We start from the raw sequence: 12728 nt of genomic DNA on the forward strand, positions 1-12728 counted from the left end.
AAATAAAGAACTCTTGTTTCTGTGAGGAGAGCGGACTTCAGTAAGAGCTCTTAGAATATTTTTTTCAAGGTAATGCTGAGACAGATTTGAGGGTAGAGATGCTGTTTCCTTGGTCTCTCCTGGTGTAGTATCAAATATTCCCTCAATTTATAATTTGTCAATTTTCAGTATCCCATGACAGAGAGAAGAGCACTTTGATGAAATGCTTAACAAGTGATGGTATCCTGTGTGTCAGACTGGAAGCTATTGAGATTTTAAATAATTTAAGAAGTCACCCTTAGAAGTATACAGTAGTTTGTTGGTTGAGGAACCTTCAATATATTGTAGATTCTGTTTTATTAAGAGTCAAACCAACTTCTCCCTCACGCATCCTCAGTTTTTTGTTAGATAGTTTCTTCTTATCTAATATGCGTGGTAAATATTACGTTCCTCCAGACTCACATTAGAAAGGAGGAGTAGATGTGTCATCATTTTTTTTTGACTAACCATACTAATGAGTCATAGTTTATAAAGAGAAATTAATCTCTCAAAGCAAACTCCATTTTATTGAGGGCTCACCCAAACTATAAACCTTTACTTGGAACTGTTAAGCAACAGCCCATGTTTTTCTACTTGGAGGTCACACGTTTTGTTTTCCTGCTTGCCACCTAGTCTGGAGGCTAAGGAAGCAAAGAGCAGACCAGGGAAGAAGCAGCCTGGAGCCCAGCTAATATCTGATTGTTTCAGCCGCTCCTGAATACATGAGAAATAACTGAAGAATCCACAGAGAGCTGCTTTAAGGGAGAGATGCTTTTGTTTTTTTTATCACTGGTTGCAAACTGGGGTTTGGAAAATAGAGGAGGTGGCGTTATAATAGCTGTTGGAAGTGGTATTCCATTTTTTACATGAGTCAGTTGAGAGAAGCCAGTTGCTTCTGAAGTACTTTTACTCTTTCCTGCACCTGTGATAAGGAAACCTCTATTAACCTGAATGCTGGGGTGTGGGAAGAAGGAAAGCATGGAAGGTTCCAATTAGTGGGATTTTTCAGGATTACTTGTAAATTATGTTGTTTTCTCTCTTGGTTGAAATTATTTCCAAAACGTTTGAATAACTACTATTTATTGGGGTCCAACTGGGTCATTGTTTACCTTATAACTACCCTGGAAGGTAGGTGATATATATAATTCTGATTATACAGATGAGGAATCTGGAATTGAGAGAGCTTAAGTACATTTTCCAAGGTCATACAGCAAGGAAATAGAACAACAGTGGTCTGAAGCCAAAAGGTTTCGCTCATGCTCAGTTTTCTTTGCCACTTGAGGATCATATTAAGCCTTAGGGCTCCATTTTGGTGTCAGGAACAACCTGAGTGCTGAAGTTACTGTTCCCTGTTTGAGTATCCTCCACAGTCAGGTCCTTGAATAGAGACTGTTCATAGAGGGTTGGTTGCTTCCTAAAAGGTGTAAGAGTCAAAGATTGTTGTCATTGGGGACATTATTGTCTAATAGGAACAGGATACACATATACACTTTAATATTAAAGAAAATCATTGACTGTGCCCTGTCAATAGACAAGAGCAAATCCCCACACTGGTATGACAGTATTTCTCTCTAGGCTTGCAAATTCTACTTTACAGAAGTTCAGTGACCACTTAAAGCTAAATACCCTTTCAGGGATGCTTTAAACAGAAATGAAAATGATTTCACTAAGAAGCTGAGGCCTGCTGCAGGAAATACCATGAGAATACCTAGAGACTTCCCAGTCCTAGCCAATCTCATATTTTTTTTGTACATTGTATGATGTATCTGCGTTCCAGATGCATTTTGATGGACACAATAGACATGTTCCTGAGAAGTTAACTAGTAAATACCAGTTTTTGTAAATTGAATTATTGTTTAATTGTGCTTATGAAGCTATTATAAAAATCCTGTGATTAATCCTTTTTATAATACAGCAAATAAACTCCCAATTGAGTTATTTTCATAAGTTTTAGTTTTTGTCTCTTGAACAGCTTAAGGTGGAGCAGATCAACGAATACAAACTCAGGACAATTACTCAGTTATTGCAGTGGGGTTTGAACTTTATTTCAAACTACAGTCATAAAGGCTAAGGGGCCTGTGGAGGAAAGAAGAGCAAGGTTCTAGGAGAGGCTGTCTTTCCTCTGCAATGTGAACAGTACAGCTTGTCTGTTTTCTTCTTAATGAGAAATAGCAGGTGAAGTAACTTTTGGTGTGCTGGATTTCTGAGAAATACCATGGGGATTCTCATTGTAATTCAATTAGGTCAGGCCAATGAAGCATTTTGTGTTTAAACATACAGTGCAGAGTCCCTGAGTAGACTGTGTTGGATGAAGAAGAGTGTTTAAGACCTGGTTTAGTAGGAAATTCCAAGGGGCATCCTTTAGTGAAACTGTGGACAGTCGCCCCCTTCTTTGCTGGAGCCATGTATTTTGGTGGCTACCTTTGGTAATTGTGGGCCAAGTCCTTAATTGAGAGCCTGCATAATTGTAGGGGAATTCAGGTTTTCATTTTGGTTCCCATGGCCATATTAAATATGAACTCGCTGATAGAATGAAAGATAAATAAGATTAAATTTATTGTATTTTACCTAATTATGTAATGAGAAAAACTGCATAATTAATAAAGGAGTCCTGGATGCATAACTATATAATGATACTTAACCCTTATAACTTTGAAGCATTTTGTAGATACTAATTTTCATAGCAGTACCATGAAAGAGGAAAGTAACTATTATTTTAATTGATAGGAAGCACTCAGTAAGATGTCACGAAGGGTATCTACACATAGGTTTCAAAATTCTCTTTTGTCCCTTTGGACACATCTGGTAAAGCATTAGCATCAGTTAATGTGTTCAGCAAAGAAAAAAAGCAATCAGTAAATTCTCTAGTCAGAGCTTACCATTTGTTTTAAGGGAAGTAGAGATTCAGTGTTCTTCAAAACAGTCCATTCAGAAGGAAACAAAAGTATGTCTGAATTTATCCATATGTGTTAGTAGTTTATGCAAGCCAAGTGTCTAGCACTGAGTCTGCAAACTACAGTCTGTGAGCCAAGTTTGGCCACCACCTGTTTTTGTGAGTAAAGTTTCATTGGAACACAGTCACACTCATTTGGTTAGGTATTTTCTATGGCAATTTTCATGCTATAACAGCAGAGTCAAGTAGTTGCAACAGAGACTGTATGGCCTGCAAAGCTTAATATATATAGGTACTCTTTGGCTTTTTATAGAAAAACTACTAATCCCTGCTATATAGTATTGATATTTTGTAGAAGGATCCATGCTGAGACAGCATTCATTTGCTGACCTTTGTGATTATGAATGCATTATTTCTTAGAGTAAGAAATTATATTCCTTTATAGTAATAATACCTAACTTTTATTGAGGACTTGCTCTGTTTCAGATATTCTGTGAAGTTCCTCACATGCATCGAAGTTTCGAGAACTTAACTACCTCAATACTTTTATAAGAGGTGCTAAAAGATTGAATGACTTGTTCAAATGCATACATTTAGTGATGGAGCCAGTATTCAAACCCAAACCTTTTTTGTTGTGGTAAAATATTCTAGTTTTCTGAGAGTTTTTAACATGAAAGGGTGTTGGATTTTGTCAAATGCCTTTTCTGCATTAATTAAGATGATCATGTGTTTTTTTTCCCCTTTATTAATGTGATGTATTACACTGGTTTTATTTTGTTGAAACACTCTTGCATTCCTGGGGTAAGTTTCACTTGGTCATGGTGAATAACCCTTTTAATATGCTGTCGGGTTCAATTTACTAATCTTTTGTTGGGGATTTTTGAATCTATATTTGGTATATGGATCTGTGATTTTTTTTTTCTTGTGATGTTTTATCTGTCTTTGGTATCAGAGTAATGTTTGCCTCATAGAATGAGTTACAAAGTATCCCTTTCTCTTAAGTTCATTTTTGAAAGTTTGAGAAAGATTGGTGTTAATTCTTCTATAAATGTTGGATAGAATTCACCTATGAATCTATCAGGTCCAGGACTTTACTTCTACCTCATGGTTCAAAAGAGGTGTTCTAGCTGTAGACATCATGGACACTTTGCAGTCATTTGGAAAGAGAAAGTGTTGGGAGGACATTTCTCTTCTCATCCTGTGGAGAGAACTTAAGTCATGTGGCCATACCTAGCTACAAGAGAGTCTGGAAAATACAGTCTTTCCTCGTGATGGCCATGTCTCCAGCTAAAAACTAGAAGTTATATTTCTGAGAAGGATGTAGAGAAAGGATATTGGGGAAGAACTAGTCTCTGCCATGGTCAATAATAAACTGAACTAGTGGCTTTTTTTTTCTGAGTAGACTCCCATTGGTCAGTTAAGACAGAACAATTCATTTCCCCCAGTTTTAGACAGAACACAAATTTGGCACTGAGATTCTTAAACCATTTCGTGGCAAATATAAAATAGTTAATTGCTTCAATTTTTTAAAGAATAGGGCATTCATAAATATCCTGGGGAGAGTTGCTGGATCAACCAGCAACTAATATGTATCTCTTTAACACCAAATAATTGCCTGGCTTCATAGCAAGTACACATATGTGTTAGAGGAAGAAGGTTAATATGCATGAAGCAAGTAGAGAACAATAAAAAATTTGTATTTCTTTGGCATTTCCCACTTCCTACCTCACTTTATAGTCATATATATGTGTATACATATGTATATGTATATGTATATGTATATACATATATGTATGTGTGTGTGTGTATATATATATATATATATATATATATATATATATATATATATATATATATATGTAAAATCTCCTATATCCCGTCTCTCAACTCTTTGACTTTTGGGGCTACCACATGATTCATCAATTTGATCTCTTCAGCACTCAGCATAGTGTTTGGGTGGAGGGAAAAAAAAAACCCAATGAGCTATAATTCGGTATCTCAAGTTAAAATCAGGAATCCTCTATAAGGCCTCCCTCCCTTATTCCTTATATCCAGTTCTTCAGCAAGCTTGTGTGTTGTACTTCTAAAATATATCTAGGATCTCTGTACCCTTCTTCACCTCCATTCTTGCTACCCAATCCAAGCCACCATTCTCTCTAACCCTGGACTTCTGTAATAGCCTTCTAACTGATTTTCTCATTTTCATTTTTCTTTATAATCTTTTCTCTTCACAGTAGCTAGAGTCATTGTAACAATCTGAATCAGATAATGTCACTGCCCTGCTTTAAATACTCTAATAACTTCCAAATATACATAGAATGAAACCCAGATTCCTTACCATAATCTGGCCTCTGGCCATCTCTTCACCTTCGTCTCTTACTACTTTCTTCTTACTCCAGCCACATTGACATTCTTTCAATTTCAAGAACATGCCTAGTTCATTTGCACAGTAAGACCTTCGCATTGGAGGTTCCATCTGCCTGGAATGCTCTTACTGTATATGTTTATATGGCAGGCTGTCTCATATGTCACTTTCTCATTGAGGCCATTTGTGACCACACAATCTAAATTAGCCATAACTCCAATTCAATTTCTATCATGCCCCCTTTATCATTTTTTCTCATAATATTTATCACTGAAATATTGTTTATTCATTTGTTAATTTGTCCATTACCTGTGTCCCTTCACTAAAATATAGGCTCCATGAGAACAGGAACTTTGTCTGGTTCAGTGATCTACCCCCAATACCTAGAAAAAGTCCTTAATGAATATTGATTCAGTGAATGTTTAATGAACTAGAATGTACTGGACATTTCTTTCATCATTGCCTGTGTTTTCATGGGTTGGGTTCCCTAGGAAGCAACTCTGAGATGGCATGTAAATCATAGGATATTTATTTAGGAGTCCCCTTGGGATCAACGTGTATGGAAAGGGAAAGGAAAGAAGCAGGAATGGATAGATAGAGAATCTGATCTACAGGCTTAACAGTAGCCTTAGCTAATCCTTAGCTAGGGAAATCTGGAGCTAAAAAATGTCCTTCAGAGTTTTCCTGAGTTGGGCCAGAATGGCCAGGCCTTTATACCCCTCATCAATCAGTCACTGGATGTGGGCTGCCCCAAGAAGGATCACGACTTTGGGCAAGATGGCTCTCTCTAGTTGAGGTAATCTCTGAAGGGACTAGTAGCTGAAGGATGTCTGCCAAAGTTGCTCCAGCAGCTGGAACAATAGATACTTCATGGGAGGGGGATTTGAGCAGTGTGTCATAGTGTTTGTCCCTTGCTGGCTTAGATCCAATTCTTCAAATGTATTTTGGGTGCAAATTTTCCAGGATTCTATAGACCTCTCTTCCTGGAGACAACTTAGAAAAGGAAGGTTAGTGGAGAAAATTACAGCTCCCACAACTGCAGATGATCTCAGGGTTGCAACTGATACTCATCATCTCCCTCTTCCATTGTCAATTCTAGATTTCCCTCAACCTCAGTTAGCACCCCTACTTGTCTTGGTTGCTCACCTGGTGACCAGACCCTCTCCCCTGAGGGGGGTCTTTGGTGGTGTCTCAATGTGTTCACCATTGTGTACTCTTTCTGAGTATTCTGCTCCTTTTAAAATTGTGTTGAGGTGCCTCAGTGGTTAGCTCAGGTCATGCTTGCCCTTTAGCAGGCAGAGGAAACCTCAACATGTTTTCTTCACAATATGGCAGCAGCTGCAGCCTTGGAATTGAAAAGCTAAATGTGTCATTTAAACAAATTAATGGTTGATGAATTTTTTATAGAAATGTTTTCAGGTACTGAAATAAAACTGCCCATGGCCTCTTTCCCAGCATAATAAGGCAGGAAGAAAATATCCAAATTCTCAACTAGCACTGTCAAAATCTGCAAAGCTTAATTTAAGGCTGTATATAAACTCTGAACTTAAGGAAGGCAGAATGCCTCAAAAAGGCTATCACTACATGTTTCTAAATTCTTAAAATTATACTACTCCTGGCCTCTAATAACTTTTTGCTCTTTGAAAATTATGCCTCTTTTCCTTATAGAAATTTCCTCCATTTCTGTTTGGAAATTAAAACATGTGGCTTTTCTTTGGTGATTTATAGGGAGCTAGAGAAAGCCCTTTGCTTGTTTCCTGGGTGTCAGCTCTGCCGTAGGAATAGCCAGGGTACTTAATCAACAACTTTTTGCTGCTACAACCTGAAAGGAAAAGTGGGCCCACGGATAGGCTCAGGGCCAGTTTAAGGCAGATTGTATCATATCATATCACATGTACTTTCTTTGTGCAAATCTCATACATTTCCTAAAGTCTCAATGAGGACTGAGTTGTACTATGTCCCCCATCCCATCTCACCTCCCCTTATTAGACACTAGGGGCCTGGATTTCAAAGTTCCTGACCCATGTCTTTTCTTCTTTCTTTCCTATACTCATTTATATTCTCTTAGTGAATCATAGTAATAATAATAGCTACAAATACTGAGTGCTTATTGAGGTACTTTTCAAGGACCTTACATGTATTTACTCACTTAATCTTCACTGCAACTTTATGAGGTAGGTAGCAGTGGTCTCCTCATTTTTCAGATGAGTCAGCTATGGCACAGAGAGTTTATATAACTTACCTAAGATCACTTATTTGTTCACCAGTTATTCCCTGATAACTTTTTAACTTCCAGGAACAATTCTAGGTGCTGGGGATATGACAGTGAACAAAGCAGATGATAGTTCATACCCTAATTTAGCTTATATTCTGGTGTGTACATCTGGAGTAGACAATACATAGAAAAATAAAATTTATAGTATAGTGGAGGAAAATAATTGAGGGAAGGTATATCAAAGGCTGGGATGGAGGGTGCAGTTACACTACTAAATAGGGCTAGGTTAGGCCTCACTGATAATTATATTGAATATTTGTGCAAAACCTGAAAGAGTTGAGGGAAGGATCTATGTAAATATGTGGGGTCAGAGTTTTCCAGGTAGAGTGAACAAAAAGTATAAAGCTGAGGTGGAATCTTGCTTGGTTTGTTCAAGGAAGAGCAAGGAGGCCACCATACTTAGGGTGGAGTGAGTCAGGTGGAGAATAGTGGGAGATAAGGTCAGAAGGTAACAGTGAGGGAAGGAGAGCTCTTTGCAGGCCTTGTAAAGATTTAGCTTTTACTCTGAGTGAGAAAGTCATCAGAGGGTTTTGAGCTGAGGAGGGATATGATCTGACTTACATTTTAATAGGCTCCCTAGCTGCTGTGTTGAAAACAGACTGTGGGGGACAGTGACAAAAGCAGAAAGATGTTAGGAGGCTATTTTAAATAATTCATGTAAGAGATGATGGTGGCTTAGACCAGGGTGGTGTTGTAGAGGACTTGAGAAGTGGTTGAATTTTGGAAATATTATTATGGTAGGCCAGTGGGATTTGCTAACCAAATGGATTGGGCTATGAGAGAAAAATAGGAGTTAAAAATGACAACAAAGTTTTTGGCCTGAGCAATTGGAGGGGAGTTGCCAACAGCTGAGATGGAAGATACAGTGGGTAGAGCAGGTTTGAGAGGGAAGAGCTGGAGTTTGGTTTTGGATGTGTTAGGTTTTAGAGCCTTCTCAGACAGCCAAGTGGGAGGTGTTATGGAAATGGTTGCATATATACATCTGGAGTTCAGGGGTGGTGCACTGGCTGGAATTATAAATTTGGGAGATATAAATGATTAGATGCAATGAGACTGAATGAGATCAGCAAGAGTGAGTATAGAAAAAGAGAAGAAATTTCAGAACCAAGCCCTCAGATATTCAAGTATATAAAGATTGGGAAGAGGAAGAGAGCCAAAATGGGAAACTAAGAAGGAGAAGTCAGTGAGGTAGGAGGAAAACCGGGCGAGTGTGTTGACCTGGAATTCAGGCAAAGAATACTTCAAGTTGGAGAGAAATAATGGTAAATACTGCTGAAAGTCAAATAGGTGAGGACTGAAAATTTACCATTGGATTTAGCAACATGGAGATCATACTTGACCTTGACAAGAACAGTTTTGTAAAGTAGTGATGGCGAAAGCTTGACTGGAGCGGATTTCAGGGAATCCTCACAGATAAGAAGTGGTAAGGATTCATTGGACTTGTAAACTCAGGCAGCCATATTCCAGAGCTCATGCTCGTTATCACTACCAGATGGATTTTTTTCAGTAGATTTTAGTATCATGCCCTCTGCTCACACAGATTTAAATACGTCCCTTGCCCTCAAATAAGAGGAGAATCATTGCCTTAAAGTCTTACTAATGTCGGAAATTTCAGGCACCGTTAAAAGCCAATGTGGGAATGTTGCCAGGATTTCACAAAATATACCATATAGCCTTTGAAAGACAATGTGGAAATGTTTAAAAAATTGCGTATGATATCAAAACATAATTTGTCAAAATAGCCTGTTTCAATCTTTGCTCTTTTGGATTGCTTCCTTAGCTGGTTGTGTGTGTGTGTGTGTGTGTGTGTGTGTGTGTGTGTGTGTGTGTGTGTGTGTGTAGCGGTGGGGAGGTGAGAGGAAGCAGGGGTGGGGTGGGGAGGGGAGTGAGGGGAAATGATGAGGTGGGGAGAGGAAGTGGTGAAGGTGCGGGGAAGGGGAGAGAGAAGAGAGGAGAGAATAACTCAACTGTCCATGCTCAGGCAAGGCACATAATCTGGTAATCTTGTTGGGGACAGTTGAGTATTGTCTGTAGGTCACGTCGTTACGCTGATTGCTTTCTCTCATGCAATTTCATTTTGTATATTGTGTCTTCCAAAGTAGTTTACAAATAGCACTAGGCTAGGGGCCCAGACTTTTATTTCTTCATATAGTAAGCCCTCAATAAATACCTCTTTGCCAGCTAGAGGACAATTCACCTTTGAACAGAAGTTTACTCCCCCTAAACACATTTGGGGTGTACATTCTGTCCTGGTGATAGACTTTTCCGTGATTTGATACTCATAGTTTCCTTTTGTTTCAAATTTCAATCATAACAAAATTTTCTGTTTATATAGTTATGGAGCAAATAGAGGTAGAATTTGTTTCACAATTATATAACTGATTTACTTAATGTTTTAAATCTTTTGGATGGTTACAAAACTGTGTTTCTGTAGGTTATTGGAATGTTTCACTGCATTGTTCATATGTTGGGTAGGGGTGGAGACATGTGCTTCTGAACCTCCTGATTCTTCACTGTGGTCTCTGAACAAAATCTCAAGCGCTGCATGTTTTTAATGTATCCAAATGCCACAGCCAGTCCTTGATTCCCAGTTTATGTCAATGCATGAAGGTTATTCAGATACATGTGCTCCAGCAGGTAATGGAATGTCAATCTCAGCAGATGCCAATTAGAAAGTCCTGGGCCAGTAGGCCCCTAAGGCATCCAGTCTTGTATAATATAAAATTATAATCAGCTGGATGGATCAACTGAGTTCAAGAGCCATAAATCTAGCTAGAAATACCTTCTCAGTATCAGATGGCCACTTCAGGAAAGGTGTAATGGAGAAGGTCTTTCTGAGATGACCAGTGAGCGATTCACAATACTTCTGAAGAAGATGTTAGATACGTGATCCATAGAGTCCCCAGGAGACAATAACAACAAAAATATTGATGTATTTAAAAGTAGCTTTCTTTAAAATTATTGCTAGCCAGGACTGGCTTTATGCATAACAGGAATTGAGGGAAACCAAGAAAGGTAACTTCCTGCTCCTCAAACCTTTCACCTATGGTTCATTTGATGCCTGCATTTCTGTCATTTTAGAGTCATGACTTGGATGGTTGGGGTATTGCTGCTCTGGGGAATTGAGTTGGTTATGTAAATGGTCCTGAGAAGGGCAGTGCTTTGCAACATTACCAGTCATTGCTGCCTCTGCATGAAGGGTTGTTTTTTTTTTTTTTTTTTTTTTTTTGGCTGTTGTTGTTGCTGCTGTTGTTTTTTTGGTTTTGTTTTTTTTGCAGTACACGGGCCTCTCACTCTCTCACTGTTGTGGCCTCTCCCGTTGCGGAGCACAGGCTCCGGACGCGCAGGCTCAGCGGCCATGGCTCACGGGCCCAGCCGCTCTGTGGCATGTGGGATCTTCCCGGACCGGGGCATGAACCCATGTCCCCTGCATCGGCAGGCGGACTCTCAACCACTGCGCCACCAGGGAAGCCCCGCTGCTGTTGTTTTTAATCAGAGATGTGTTTTGGCAAACAGTTATAGGATATTTGAGGAAATGTAATACTGGATAGGGACTTCTTCTGGACCAAGCAGAATGCATCTTGGTGTTCATATTCCTTGGCACTGGCAGCAGTGGCAACACCTGCAGAGGATAGTTGAAATAGCATTAGACTGTGAGTTGGAAACCTAGGTTCAAGTCCCATCTCTGCCACTAATTAGATTTGTGTGTACCTTAAGTAAATCCCTTCTTTTCTCTGAGCCATAGTCTCCTTATTGAAAAAGGAGGGAATTTAGGAGTTCTCTCAAACTTTAAGGTGCATAAGAACTCTGCAAAGGAATGTTTTAAAAATTCAGAATTGGGGTCATCCTCCTGTTTTTATCCTTTGATTCAATAAATTTAGATAAGGCCCAGGAATCTTCATATTAAGAAGCACCTCAGAGGGGTCTATATGGTTTAACGTTCACTCTTGAGAAACTGGATAGGTGATTTCTAAGGTCTTCAACAGCTCTAAAAGTTCTTTATTTCTGGTGGCTTTACTTGTGTTTCAGAATGGGAACAACTCATTTTTGTATGTTCATCTTCTTTTCTCTCTTTCTCTTTCTTTGTTCATATTCTTTCCTTCTCCTCCTACCTTCTCCCTTTGTCGCACTGTCTCATCTACAGGGTAACAGTTGGGTTCAGTGGGGATGGGAATGATTCAGTGAACACTAACTCTGAAAGTACAGGTAAGATCCCTGTTGGCACAGTTTGAGAGACAGGGACACTAAGCCACATTCCCTGGTTTTGGGTGGAGAGATGATGCTGTGTTCACCTCCTAGTGATACATGACACATGGGATGCATGTTTTAATAAGAGATGCATATACTATGGGGAATGGGGAGTGTCACAGGGAGCAGAGAGAGGTTAAGGGACTTCTGATGGATAAATGAGAAATGCCCTATTTTTTCTACCCTCTCACTTGTGATCTATTGGATACCACTAGCAATTGGAAGAGCTGAAAGAACACAAGTAGCGAGAGATGGTATTCAAATCAAACTTTGAGGTGACCATTCAAACCAGTTGCAGATACAGTTGTTCTCAACCTGGCTGCACATTAGAATCTCCTGGGCAGTAGCTTAAAAGATTAACAATGCCTAGATCGTGCCATAGAGTAATTAAATCCAAACCTCTGAGGGTGGGTGTGGGTATTGGTTTCTTTTAAAATATACCAGATTTTAAAGTGCAGCTAAGGTTAGGACCCACTGCTATAGGAGGGTTACTTATAGAAGTGAGAGAAGTAAGACTTAAATAACTGGTCTTCTAGCACATTGCTAAGCTGCTGGCCAGTACTGTCCTAGTAGGGTAGGCCTGGAAGTTTGTTTTTGGTGTTGCCTCTCTCCATTTGGCACCTAGCACTTCTCAACTGTGGGTTCTAACTTATCTTAACAAAGCATGTGCTTATGATGTGAACCTCCATCTGTACATCTAGCCTCTCTTGTCTGTGCCTCCTCTTACCCAGGCTCAGTTCTCTGCTTCCAGCCATGGTAGAGAACACTCAGTTTGAGTGTCTGCATGATAAAAATTTGCTTTAAAGAATCAAGAGGGGGCTTCCCTGGTGGCGCAGTGGTTGCGCGTCCGCCTGCCGATGCAGGGGAACCGGGTTCGCGCCCCAGTCTGGGAGGATCCCACATGCCGCGGAGTGGCTGGGCCCGTGAGC

This window comes from Physeter macrocephalus, chromosome 21, assembly GCF_002837175.3.
Source record: "Physeter macrocephalus isolate SW-GA chromosome 21, ASM283717v5, whole genome shotgun sequence".
Classification (NCBI taxonomy): Eukaryota; Metazoa; Chordata; class Mammalia; order Artiodactyla; family Physeteridae; genus Physeter; species Physeter macrocephalus.